We start from the raw sequence: 14,792 nt of genomic DNA, 5'->3' as shown, positions 1-14,792 counted from the left end.
CGATTTTAAGGAACGTATATTTGTTAACAATGGTTTGAATTTTTTACAGGCCATCAGATAAAAGAAAGTTATACATGTTACATATTGTTTTAATCGTTACAACTTGAGGAACATATAAAACATGTCAGTTTTTCCATAGGACACACGGCGTAAAAACACAATCCCCCCAAAGAAAAAGAATTGTGTTTTTTTCTTCAATTTCACTGCGCATATCATTTTTTTCTGGTTTTGCAGCATTTTTTATGCAAAAGTTCAGCCTGTCATTGCAAAGTACAATTAGTGACGCAAAAAATAAGGGCTCATGTGGGACTGTAGGTGTAAAAATGCAAGTGCTATGGCCTTTTAAGCACAAGGAGGAAAAAACGAAAACACAAAAACGAAAATTAGCCTGGTCCCGAAGGGGTTAATGCCCCCTATAGTAGTTAGGTCCATTTGTGCACAGTATAGCAGTTTGAACCTCTTTGTGCCCCATATGTACTCTTTGTGCTCCCATATATCCTCCTCCTTAACCCCAATTAGTATTAGGCCCCCTCTATGCCTGCATAAACTATAGGTCCCTAGTGTCTCCATAGAGTATAGATCCCTTCTGTGCAGACACAATCCCCTGCTGTGCAGAAATTCCCCTATTGTATAGGTCCTCATGTGCAACAAAATCCATATAGTATGGGCCCCCTCCCCCTGTGCAGCAGCCCCATATAGTATAGCCCCCCCCTCCCTGTGCAGCAGCCCCATGTAGTATAGCTCTGCTCTATTCCGCTGTAGCAGCCCCATGTAGTGCAGCCTCTCAGAGTAGCCCCCACATAGTATACCCCCCATACTATGAGCCCCTTTGTTGCCCCCACATTGTATAAGCCCCCTAGCTGTGTAGCTCCCACATAGTATAGGCCCCTTTGTAGCCCTCACATAGTAAAGGCCCCACATAATAGCCCCCATATAGTATAGACCCCTTTGTAGCCCCCACATGGTATAGCCTTCCACCTATGTAGACCCCAAAGTATAGGCCCCTTTGTAGCCTCCACATAGTACAGCCCCCCTGTAGCCCCCCATAGTACAGGCCCCTCTGCAGCTCCTACATAGTATAGCCCCCCTCTGTGTAGCCCCCACATAGTATAGCCCTCCTCCTGTGTAGCCCTCACATAGTATACTCCCCTGTGTACCCCCACATAGTATACCCCCGTGTAGCCCCCACATAGTACACCCCCTCTGTGGAGCCCCCACATAGTATAGGCCCCTTTGTAGCCCCTACATAGTGTAGCCCCCTCTGTGTAGCCCCCACATATTATAGCCCCCCATAGTATTAGGCCTTTTTGTAGCCCTCACATAGTAAACCCCGCAGTGTAGCCCCCCACAGAATACCCCCTGTATTGCCCCACATAGTATAGCCTTCCCACCATGTAGCATCACATAGTATACCCCCTGTGTAGCCCCCACATAGTATAACCCCCGTGGAGCCCTACATAGTAAAGCCCTCCCCCGTTTAGCCCCCAAAAAGTCTACCCCCCTAAGTAGCCCCCACATAGTATAGCCCTCCCCTGTGTAGCCCCTCATAGTATAGGCCTATTTGTAGCCCTCACATACTAAAACCCCTGTGCAGCCCCCACATAGTATACCCTGTGTAGCCGCCCATAGTATACGCCCCTTTGTAACCCCCGTATTGCAGCATTGATGTGAAAAATAAAAATAAAAAATATGCTCATCTCTCCTGGATCCAGCAGCAGCGTCTCCCTTGTGGTCTGGCAGCAGATGTTACATGTTACATCAGTGAGCTTCCAGTACAGACATCCTGCCACACACCGGCCCGAAGCTCACTGCTCCAGCCCCGCGGCGCCCAAACTCCTCTCATATCCTACTCGGCGGCGGGCATGTGATGTCATTGTGGCTCCCATCACATGTCTGCCGAGCAGGAGATGAGAGGAGTTTGGGCGCTGCGGGGCTGGAGCAGTGAGCTTCCAGGCCAGTGTGTGGTAAGCGGTCTGTCCCGGAAGCTCAAGGAGTTCCGGCGGCCGCTACGGCTCCCTAACTGCCTTGGGGGAAGCAGCAAGGGGGGGCATATGCCCCCCTGCCCCCCGGCCCAGCCCGTCCCTGTGCATGGTGCAACCAGAGATGATCAATACTTACAATCTACAAACTTACAGGATTCTGTGATATATTTCTTAGGTCATTCAAATATTTCTCCCATGTGTCATATTTCCTCTGCAATGCTGCTGACCAGTGAGAAAAATTAGCAACCAAGTCTATGGTCTTATGTCAGTTATACAGCCATGTGAAAAAAAACCATGATAAGCAGATACCATATCTAAAAAAAAATCCTCTGCGCTAAGGAGATACAGCTGAGCTGTATTTTTGGGTCCAAAATAGAGCATCTCATTGACCACTTGTCAGATAAAAATAGACAAATTTCCTTATTAGAAACTTTACAGGAAACAGATCAGTGATCTCAGGAAGACCAGCCAACAATAACACTGTTGACTGCCAATTAAAGTGCTCAATACAGTGAAATCCTAGGTGCATTGCTACCTGGGAAATACAAATATACAAAAAAAGAGCCTGTGGAGCCTGATTTAAGAGTCTCAAAACACGGGACGATCTAGATATCCCCCCGGCAAGGGGATATCCACAGCTATCTGTGGATGGATACCTGGCCTTGGTTTTTCCCTTGTCATTACATTGACTTATAGGGCCACTTAATATGATGGTTTTGGTGGTTTCCCTACGGGAGCCACCCCTTGGCTGGGTCCTTCCCGGAGGGATATCTGGCTAGTTTTGTGTTTTGAGACTCTTAAATGAGGCTCCACAGGCTCTTTTTTGCATATTTGTATTTCCCAGGGAGCAATGCACCTAGAATTTCACTGTCATGAGCGCTTCAGCCGACAGGCCACAGTGTTATCTTTGGCCGGTCTCCCGTGAGATCAGTGATCTGTTTCCCATATGGCTCTACCAGGCATTGCTCCCACCTAGCCAGAATCCTGATCTACACTGTCTGGCCTTGTTTTTCCCTTGTCATTACATTGACTTATAGAACCACTTAATATGGTGGCTTTCGTGGTTTCCCTACAGGAGCCACCCCTTGGCTGGGAGAGGGATATTCCCAGAGGGATACCTGGCTAGTTCTGTGTTTTGAGACTCTTTTTTTTGTTGTTGTTTTTTGCTTATAAGGAACTTGGCACTTGAGTTTAATTTGTTTACTAAGTTGGACAGAAGACTTATGCTATATAATAGGCCTTTACCAATATCTTCATAATGTGAGTCCTAAAGAATTGCAAATTCTCAATGCAAATGATTTTATATACATGTATTTGATTTTTCTGCTTGGTTACCTTCTTTCTTGGTACCCGTCCATTGAAGGTGTCAATAAGTTGAGATCATAGCAAAAACGTAAAATTCTATTTCTGCTTAGTTATAGTAGCTTTCCTACTTTTGAATTTTCCATAGTTAGGTTCCAAGACATTTTCAAAAATTGTCACAAGTCACTTTCATAAGTAATATATCAATTTTCCTTCCTGGGACATTACTTATACAGATCCTTGGTAGTTTATGAAGACATCATTCTGAAGTCATGCACTAGAGAAAGCAATGAAAATCAGCCTTGTATATCTAAATGAATAAGACCATTGGGATTTTCACTTTAAGCAGCATTTGCATGTTAGAGCAGGAGGGAATAAATAAGAATACAATTTGTTCCCTTTTATTTACTAGACAATTAAAATGTCATTCTGCGCATTGCACTTATCTAGTTACTCTAGACTCCCAATATACCCAAATTATAGAACAACTACATGTTTAAATTATTGAAAAGTAGGGCTAAGCGTATTGGGAGTTCAAGGCCATGATTTTCAATCACAGAATAAACGAGTCATGACGTGGGAAAACTACATGAGCATTCAAGGTACCTAACAGTGCCCCAGGAATAGAGGAACTAAAGTACTAGAGGTTTTCATTATGGGATAAGTATGAAATGGCAGGCTACCAATACTGGGTATCATTATATAATTATACATAATGAATAATTCTCTAAAGTGCTTTTGTTGTATTTTGTTGTTCAGAAAAAATCTATAAATTCCTATATAATTCCTAGGCTGGGCTTGTTTGGGAAGTTTTGCTCTGCTTTGTACATCTAAATGGGAATTGGTAGGGAGGGGGGGTTACCTCTCTCAAAAGTCAATCTTCTGCCTCAGGCACAACATATAGATTTACACTGTTCCCTTCATTTGGAACATTTTTACCTAAATATTGCACAAAACATACCAATAAAACAATGAAAATGCTTAAAAAGGCATGAAAGGGAGCATTGAAAACTATGTGACTATGCCCCTCCCTCTGTGTCCACTGTAGGCATATACAGGCTTGGTGGAGGATACAGAGGGAGGAGCATGGTAATGTGTTCCTCCATGCTTGGCAATCTTATAAGTAGGATTGCAGTTCAGCATACAGAGCAGGATAGCACAGCCTGGAGAAAGGGTGTCTGATATGAGTGCTAGCTTTGCCAGCTATAGCTAAAAAAAAGTGTCTAAAACACATAATAATCATGATACACAGCATATAAAGTGACTCTGTACCCACAATCTGTCCCTCCAAACCACTTGTACCATCAGATAGCTGCTTTTAATCCAAGTTCTGTCCTGGGGTCCATTCAGCAGGTGATGCAGTTATTGTCCTAAAAAACAACTTTTAAACTGGCAGCCCTGTGTCAAACTGGCGTGGCCTAGAATATCTGTGCCCTAACTTTGCACCACCCCTACGTCCCTCCTCCCCACCCTCTTTATCATTAGGAATGTCCCTAGAACATTTTCTCCTGTCTGAACATTGCACAGGTGCCTTAATGATCCAGCCCATGTGCCGTGCTGACACAGGTGATGAATAGTAGAAATTCTTCCTGGAGCATTCCTAATGATGAAGGGGGGGGAGAGGAGGGACAGAGAGGTTGTGCCAGCCTAATTTATATACAATCTAGGCCACGGCCGTTGGGCACAGGGCTGCCAGTTTAAAAGTTGTTTTTTTAGGACAATAACTGCATCACCTGCTGAATGGACCCCAGGACAGAACTTGGATTAAAAGCAGCTATCCGAAGGTACAAGCAGTTTGGGGGGGGGGGGGGTCAGATTGTGGGTACAGAGTCACTTTAAGCTATTTTGTTGGTGCAAACTTTGTTGGAAATCTGGTCCATTTTCAATATTAAATCTATGTCTTTAGTATACTTCCTGCACATCTCATGTATTAGTGATATACTGCTGGGACTGGGCAGGATCATATACAGTACACATCATGGAAAGAAAAGACTGATGTGCTTATAAATATGCTTATATAAGCAAGTAGAGAAGAAACACTGTCAAGGACCTTAAAGAAACCCACTCAAAAATCCCCAACTGTGCATGTAAGACTGAGCTTTGTATTTAATCAGAAGTATTTCTTTACTTGTAAATCTATATTTGCTTGTCGAATAAACATAACCCCCCCCACACACACCCCAACTTTCTCAAATGATCTAATACACAATATGTGGAAAATGGTGCAGAAAGCAACCACATCATGTGATTGAAGTAATTCTCTTTAACATTGTATGAATAGCGCAGACTTGTTTTCCATTCCTATGTATTTGTTTTTTCCAAATTCCAATTTAATGATTTGTTATTACTATTGTTGAGTTGTGAAAGTAATCATGAATTATTTAACATACTGTAGCAAGTCATAGTCACATTTTCATTGTTTGTGTTTTATTGGGAACCATTTTAGTCATGGGAATGCACTTAGAAGATGAAAAGTCTTTTTACATAGTTTTCTCTCCAGCACCTAAAGCATAACCATGTTACTAATACAATTCAGCACGGTAACTTTCAGAGGCAAGGTACGTTGTAAATGATACAGCTACAACTACATCTAGCATCTGAAAGCAAGCTCACATTACCTCTCCTGCCTTGAAATGCAAAATGAATAAAATAATATTTCAGGTTCAATATCTTCACTCTTCGTTCTGCTGGATTATTTTGGGGTAATTTTCAATTTAGCGTTCAAGTAAAGAAATTGAGAGATTTTATACTGCAGTAATATAAATAAAGCTGGAATGAAACCAGAAGAGATCACAGTTTTCCACAGAGGAGAAGTAAATCATACCGAATGTGACAAGTGATTGAACATTTCAGGGACATAATCCTTCAAAGTCATATATTTTATACCATGAAAAAAGCAGTTTACATGTATAAGGTCAGTTATATAATATATAGGTATAGACATATGCCTAATTGAATCTATAGTTTGAGCTGCATTTAGTCACTTAAAATAATAATATATAAAACATAACTGCCTTCTTTCAATAACAGCATGAGTCTTCCGAATAAGCTACCTCTGGTATTGCACCTAAACCTCATAAAACCTATAGTATTAGCTGACTAGGACCACATTAATGCCGCCACAGAATAAAAGTGTTGTTTCTAAATTATATTTACTACAGTTTTTTTTCCCAACCAGAAGTCACAGTCATTTAAGGGTCTGCAGAATAAGCAATGTAAATGCCATGGTATGCTTGGATACTGCAGTTGCCATGCAGTTACATAGACTGGATTTTACAGCAAACCGAACTAGTGAGATGGCCTTATTATTCTTTAATACCTTATTGCTAATTTTACAGTTATGTTTCCATTCACAAAGGGAAGGTGAGCTGTATTTTCTCAAACCAAAACCTATATGACAAGCCATTCATTTCCATGCATTTGTTTCTTCCAGACTCCAATTTAATAACTTATTAATGCAGAATACAACGGAAAATAATATGATCCTGATTTATCCTGTATCTCTGCAATATTCAGGTACTATACTGTCTGTCTATGTTATCCGTTAATAGAATAATGGACAGTTCATCATAATATGGTGGCCTTGAACAGGTGGAAGGTGATCTTTACTAACTATGATATTTATAACAAGTTTAGAACATACTTAATTCTCTTTAAAATACTGATAAAAATAGTGACTGATAATAAAATGACATATATCAAAACAAAATTGTATCATGAGTTGGCTAGGAAACCTGTAATGACAGGATTCGAATCATGGTACTAGTAGTGGCATTGTCAAATGCATTTTCACCAGTCCAGACAGCAAAAATGACAATGTATTCTTGATAGAGAATTTGTTTTTTTTTTCTAATCTAAAACAAATTATTATTATTATTATTATTATTATTATTATTATTATTTTTACTTAGGTATTGTGGATTTTAGGAGCTACCAATGACAATAAACCTAAACACTGAAGGTGTTTTTTGGCAGAATTTACAACAGGTCATCAATAACAGATTTGTGGGGTTCCTACACCCAGCAACACTGATGATCAGCTGTTTGCCAGAGCTTTGGTGCTGGCATACACAGTTATGGTATGTTCACACTGAGTAAATCATGTCACTTCCTTTAGTGATGAGTGGCGGCAGCAGACAAGCTATGACACACTGAGACAGGTGGTGAACTTTCCGCCGCAGAATTCCACCTTTACTCATTGTGAACATACCCAAAACCCCTGGACGACCCTCGGTGTACCCGTACGTCCAGCGGTCACTAGGAGAGTTCAGAGCGGGGCTGCGCAGTGGCCCCACTCTGAACCAATGCGGGCCCGGGTGCCGTTTGTAGCCCGGTACCGCGGCTATTAGCAGGCACGGTCCAATCGCCGTGCCCGCTAATTAATTATTCAGATGCAGCTGTCAAAGTTGACAGCTGCATCTGAAGACTTGATTTCCCCACTCCCTGGTGTCTAGTTTGGGGGATCAGCCCCCCCCACGTCATTGTCGCAGAGGAGCGATCTCCACACCGGACCTGGGCCGGGGTCTGCGCCGTAATGGTGCTGATCCCGGCTTGGCACTCTATTGCTTTCGGCTGCAGCAGCCGAAAGCAATAGAGTGCCTATCTCATGGATCTATTACTATACTGCATAGATCTCAATGACAGATTGGTGTACTTATACTAGAAGTTCCCATCCCCTAATAAAAGTTTGAATAACCCCGCTTTTCCCATGTTATAAATAAAAATAAATAAATAAACATGTTTTATATCGCCGCGTGTGTAATCACCAAAAATATTAATTTATCACATTCGTGAGCTCACACTGTAAATGGCGCAAGCGCAAAAAAATCCCAAGGTGCAAAATTGTGCATTTTTGGTCGCATCAAATCCAGAAAAATTGTAATAAAAAGCGATTAAAAAGTTGCATATGCGCAATCAAGGTACCGATAGAAAGTACACATCATGGAGCAAAAAATACAGCTAGTAGTTGTAACGACTTGAGGAACATATATAACAAGACAGTTTTACCCCAGGGTGAACGGCAGAAGAACAACTTTTTTTCAACTTCACCACGCATTGAATTTTTTTTTTTGCTTTTGCAGTGTACTTTATGAAAAAGTTCAGCCTGTCATTGCAAAGTACAATTAGTGGCGCAAAAAAAAAGGGCTCATGTGGGTTTCTAGGTGAAAAATTGCTATGGCCTTTTAAGCACAAGGAGGAAAAAACAAAAATGCTAAAATTTAAATTGTCCCAGTCCTCTAAGGGTTAAACAAGACACATCCAGAATGCAACACATCACTGTGACATTGGTAACACTTTTGTTGGTAGCTTTTGTTAACTGTGTATAACTTGATTGTGCCCCCTCCCGTCTGCAAAGTTATCAGCACAGGGTACGACCTTTCCTGCACTGCGGATATCCCATTTAAACAGAGTTGGAACCATTCAAGATTGTCTACTGGGGATCAGTTCTTGTTGGAGTAAATGAAAGCGGAGCTGGAGTAACCCAGAATGGCCACTACACAATGCACAAAGCTGTCTGCTTCTTGCTCTGCTTTACTGTGTACAGGGGTGATGAAGCTGTAGTGGCTATGGGGACCGGGCAGAGTCTAGAAGAACACGAGGCAGCATGGACAGGTATGTATACAGTTTATTAGCAATGCGTGCCCAGAGGCCGATGATTTTTAAACTGGAATAAACAACAATGATCAGATGATGATAGTTTCAACACCTGATCGTTGGGCCCTTACGGTACGTTTACACAGACAGATTTATCTGACAGGTTTTTTAAGCCAAAGCTAGGAACAGACTACAAATAGGGAACAGGTCATAAAGGAAAGACTGAGATTCCTCTTTTTTTTTTAAATCTATTGCTGGCTTTGGCTTAAAAAATCTGTCAGATAAATCTGTCTATGTAAACGCACCATAAGGCTCTTCTATAAAGTAAACTACATGGACAAGTATGAGTAAAAATGATCCTGATACAGTGCCAGTTTAGTTATGTCTGATGTTCAGTTCAATGACCAGAAGATACAGATGTAATTATTAAAGAGTAATAATACCATGTAATGAATGATGTGTGTAACTTACATTCTTTTAATTACCTTAATTTCTTCACAATGGACATTTCTTAACTATATAATTCATATATATTCAATGACAATTTTTTTACGTCCAAACTTTGTGAGTCTTTGTGATAATCTGCAGACACCAAAAAACCTGTTCTATACAGAATACAAATGATCCACTGCAGATGGTGACAAAATCTAAAATCCTGACAAGAACCAGACTACTGTTTCTTGTGAAACTGTTTGCTTAACTTAGATTTATTGTTCCTTAATCACTAAAAATGTCATGATCCAAAAGTAAGAAAAAAGTGCGTTTTACAAAATTATTTTAGAATCGTTTCCAAGCACAAAGACGTAAAAACTCACTCTCATCATATTTACTGATACATCTAACAGTTCTTGGCACATCTTCCCAGCTATATTTTGTTTTTTTGGACAAAGTAGTCAACACACAGTAGCCTATAAATGCTTGAGATATATAAACACAGAATTCATATAAACCAAACCTAAACCTAAACCAAAACCTAAACATGACAAATATGCCCAATATTAGGCAATTAATAGCTATACAAACAGAAGTTGGGTGCTCTTATGGGGACATTTATAGAGATTAGAGCTCTAACACTACTGGAGCCACTGATATTTTGTCAAATGCTTTAGTAAGCATTTAAGTAAGAAAATGCTTTAATTATCTGGTACAAGGAGTCAAAGAGGCTTTCCCAATCCCCTGATTTGTTACCAGCTAAAATGTCTCCTCCCCCAGCTTCATTTACACCTGGAAACTAATCCCCAAGCAGGGTCAGGTATGGGGTCAGTGTCGAGTATTTTACTATAGAATACAAACATTCTGGAAGCAGGGACAGATATATGAAAGGTACCATGTGTCTCCTTGACCTAGTGAATATCTAACAGTGTCAACAGTTTGAAAAGGGAATTGCAGCTGACAGATTCACTTTAAACTGTACATCACAGAGCTATCCAATGTTTAGTTGCCTCTTGAGTAAAAAATAGTTCTGCATATGTTTGCATTGCTATAATTCCTGGATTTTAAACATTAGTCTTAAATAAGGATATAACACATTTAATACAATCCAACACATAAAACTTGATTCTGTATGTCTGCACATTGTCCAGGACACATGGGAAAATTTAGTACATTAGTTCCAGATCAAACTTTACTGGTGAGTAAAAACAATCTATTTTTACCGGCTTTATGCTACAAGGTATTTCAAAAAGTATTGTTCACGAAACATCAACTACCTATTCAAGAAAATGTGGTACAGCTAACAAATATGCTAAAAATTGAAGAAGAAAAAAAATATCCAATAATTGTTGGATTAATAAAGTATTTTAAAAAAAAGTAGGCATTTTGGCAGAAAAAAAGAGTTATTTTATAGGAAGGTAGAGCCAACTTTCATAAATATTTAGCTTGTGATAACTTTGCTTAACATTCCAAGATAAAGTATGTTTTATTTTTCCAAATATACAATGTAGAGGTATGGGAAAAAATAAAGTAAAGAAGACAAAGCAAACGAGTTAAAACTATGAGTGACGTCACCATTATATGGACATCTCAGGTATGATGACAGGTATGGTAACTGCAGTGTCTGAAACACACTAAAAACTTCTATAATGTAACCAGGACAGATGTTTCCTAGCAAATGCACTCTGCACAAATGGGAACATCCTCATTCTCCAGTATGAGCCTCTGCATCTGCTCCAACATTCTTTACTTGCTTAAGCTAATTGTCCTGTTTGCGTCTTTATTCAGCTATTGGGATTTACCCAGTCACTGGGAAATTTGGGAGTACATACTGTGAAGAATCAAACCAAGAATAGGAGCTGAGCTTGTATTCATCCTTCATGCCTCAGAAACAGTACCTGGATATTTAAAGTTAGGAATGCAACAGCTTTTATACTGCCAACGTCACCCAATAACATGTAATTCAGCTAAATACAGGCCACTGGGAGGACAGCTAGTTAACATAATGCAAAAATCCAATGTACTAAAAAGCCATCAATATATCAGTTTGATATGTATCCAGCATTATGGATGGCCAATATAGTAAATAAACCTAACATGAATGATTTACATCTTCTAGATACATATTAAGGCTTAATTCTGAGCCACCTTTGACACCCAGGGTCACCTCTGTTTCTGAACTTGCAAGTTACTATCATAGATCACACACTCAAAAAGCACACTGCATAGAGCTACAGTACATATGCTTGCAAAACATTTGCCTTTCACATACAGTACATACATTTGCATGAAGTGCACACTGTAGAATATATATATTTATATATATATATATATATATATATATATATATATACATTTTTTATTTATAATATAATTTGTTATATAATTCTTTCAATATAATAATTATATATATATATATATATATATATATATATATATATATATATATATATATATGCATTACATGTATACATAATTTCTTATGTACATGCCATTTTTCTATGTTATGCCATTATTTTTTTTTGTTTGTTTGTTTTTACAGTAGTGAATCTTTATAGGTATTGACTGGAATTGCTATTTGGCCAGGTATCATGATTAAGAAAGCTTACTTTACTTGGGAAATTCTGATCTCTATGGAGTGAACAGGTGAGATAAGCTATTATGTAACCTGCAGTAAACACAGTATGACACTAAGTATTACCCCCATAAAACATGCATGCAGAAAAAAAAAATTATATATATATTCCCAAATGTCCAGCAGCTAGATGTAAGCTGTATTACATAACAGTGACATAGTCCCTCACTAGCCCCTAGGGAGGTAACAAGGTGCACTGGACACACTATATTTCCCACTTACACTGAGCACAGCAGAGTTGTAAATGTTAAACCCAGCTAATATTCCCCAGAGCTGCAAGAAGAGTATAGCCACTGTACCTTGCTGAGACTGCTGCTCCTGTGCAAACCAATGACGGATATGTGGGAAGATATATGGCAAAAGCAAGAAGAGAAAGCAGCGCAGAATGGGGCATAGCTCCAGTTATTTCCCTGCTCACACTGGGAAGATTGTGGAAGATGAAGCGACGCCCCTAAAGCTCAGCTCCACCTTACACTCACATCACATGCAGCTCTGCAAGACTTGGCAGCTCACAGCTCTGGCTACAGAGACATCACCTTCCTTCACATTACCCATCTGGGGGAGTGTTGCTTAGTAATCCGAAGAGAAATGCAATTAGATAGAAAACCACCAGAAGAATACTGCCGGAGCTGACAACAGCTTTCAAGTGTGAGCACAAGTTTCGATTGCCAAGCGATTTTTATAGGTGCCTGTAGAATGTTAGCAGGTCACTGCCCCCTGCTGGTTGTAGTTAGTTATTGTTCCCATCTACAGTGAGCTGGGAAAGCTGTATACGGCGCTAAGGCTGTAATGGCCATTCTCTTCTCCCAGCTGCAGTCACGGATTGTTAGACAAGGGGGACTTAAAGTATCTATCCGTATTTCTGTCTCTCTTCTCTCAATCATATATCAATCATGTGTCTTCTGTCTGTCCTTTCTCATGTATCATCTGTCACCTGTCACCTGTCAACAATCTGTCTTCCTATCATCTGTCTTCAATCAATCAATCAATCAATCATTTATGAATCATGTGTCTTCTATATATCGTCTGTTATTTATCATTTGTAATTTATGTATCTTCTATCAATTATCTATATTTATGTCGTGTCAACTATCTATCTATTCATGTTCTACAATTTGTCTTCTTTCTTTCTACTATCTATCTACCTATCTATCTATTTATGATCTGTAATCTATCTATCTATCTATCTATCTCCTATCTATCTATCTATCTATCTATCTCCTATCTATCTATCTATCTATCTATCTATCTATCTATCTATTTATGATCTGTAATCTATCTATCTATCTATCTATCTATCTATCTATCTATCTATCTATCTATCATTTGCCATCTGTCCTTCTATTCTATTATCTCTCTCTGTCTTTCTCTCTCTCTTTCAGTGTGTGTGTGTGTGTGTGTGTGTGTGTGTTTTTCCCAACCTTTAACTCATCAAGTGTTGCAAAACTACAACTCCCAGCATGCCTCAACAGCTGGTAAGCTACTGATTGGGGAATATATATGTAGAGTTAGACAGATCATAGAGGGATTGATTGATTGATTGATTGATTGATTGACCGATTGATTGGTTGGATGATAAGCATAGACAGATAATTAATAGATAAATAGACATAAGGAAAGAAAAATAATGGATAGATAGGAGATAGATTATAGCTAAAGAGAGTGACACAGCATAGATAGATAGATAGATAGATAGATAGATAGATAGATAGATAGATAGATAGATAGATAGATAGTAGTTAGACAAGGATAAGGGATAGCTAGAGAGAATGATAAGGCAAATATAGATAGATAGATAGATAGATAGATAGATAGATAGAAGATAGATAAATAGATAGGAGATAGATAGATAGATAGATAGATAGAAGATAGATAGATAGATAGATATATAGATAGATAGATAGAAGACAGACAGACAGACAGACAGATAGATAGATAGATAGATAGATAGATAGAAGATAGATAGATAGATAGATAGATAGATAGATAGATAGATAACCAGTGTTGTAAATCATAGGTATAAAGCATCAACATTGAGACCTTTTCAACATGTTGATATTCTTGTACTTTCTAAAGAGAACTAGCTGACAAGAGACGGCTAAGATAAGGAGGCAATGGGCTTTATCTCCCTTCAGCACCTTGGACAGCTCCTGCAGCTTCCCTGTATAATCCATCATTTACCTTTGATAGCCGAGCTGCTTATCATATAATATAAGTGTAATCCGGCAGGGAGTGCTTTATTACACACAGTATAAGCATAGCCCTTCCAGATAGCAGCAGACATCCTGCTCTGTACACTCAGCTCTTTCCCTGGTGCCCTTCATTGCAGCTGCAATTACACATTGCTTGTTGTGCCACGGTTATTATATATTATATTAATACATTCACATGGCTTTGTTACATGGGACGTCTATGCATTTCATCAATCTGTGGAATACACTTCCCAACATCCCAACATATTTGAAGGTCTATTCTCTACGTAATAGTGTGATATACAGTAATGTACAGTGCATGTGCTAGATATGTGTGATTTCCTTGGATTTACTCCCTCCATAGACTCCCTGTACATATCTATCCATCAAGTGATACTAAGCTGTCAGAATCACTGTAGATGAGTTCCATAGCTATCCCTTGCAATATAAAACCCATAGAACATTTTATACAAGTCCAATAGTCTGCATATCAGTCTGGGCCTTAAACTCTTCTATTATTCCTTCTATAAAGGGCTGCTGTCCTGCTGGCTGCACTATGCTTGTATGTGTTGGGGATATTTCTATACAAATATAACATAGAGCCAGGTCACCTCTAGCTCTTTAGGTTATCTTTTTAAATTCAGCCTGCATAGC

General features: G+C 39.2%; 1 protein-coding gene across 1 annotated transcript in view; it reads right to left on the bottom strand.

The window, feature by feature from the left end:
• Positions 1–12,524, bottom strand: part of NPY1R (neuropeptide Y receptor Y1) — a 71,984-nt gene extending 59,460 nt beyond the window's left edge. The window contains 1 exon segment of the mRNA XM_069976613.1: positions 12,246–12,524. The gene's annotated coding sequence lies outside the window, so the exon portion shown is untranslated.
• Between the last annotated feature and the right edge of the window lie 2,268 nt (positions 12,525–14,792).

The sequence above is a fragment of the Dendropsophus ebraccatus genome, chromosome 7 (genome assembly GCF_027789765.1).
Source record: "Dendropsophus ebraccatus isolate aDenEbr1 chromosome 7, aDenEbr1.pat, whole genome shotgun sequence".
NCBI lineage: Eukaryota > Metazoa > Chordata > Amphibia > Anura > Hylidae > Dendropsophus > Dendropsophus ebraccatus.
The sequence above is the reverse complement of the archived record's forward strand: the minus strand, read 5'-3'. Positions and strand labels throughout refer to the sequence as shown.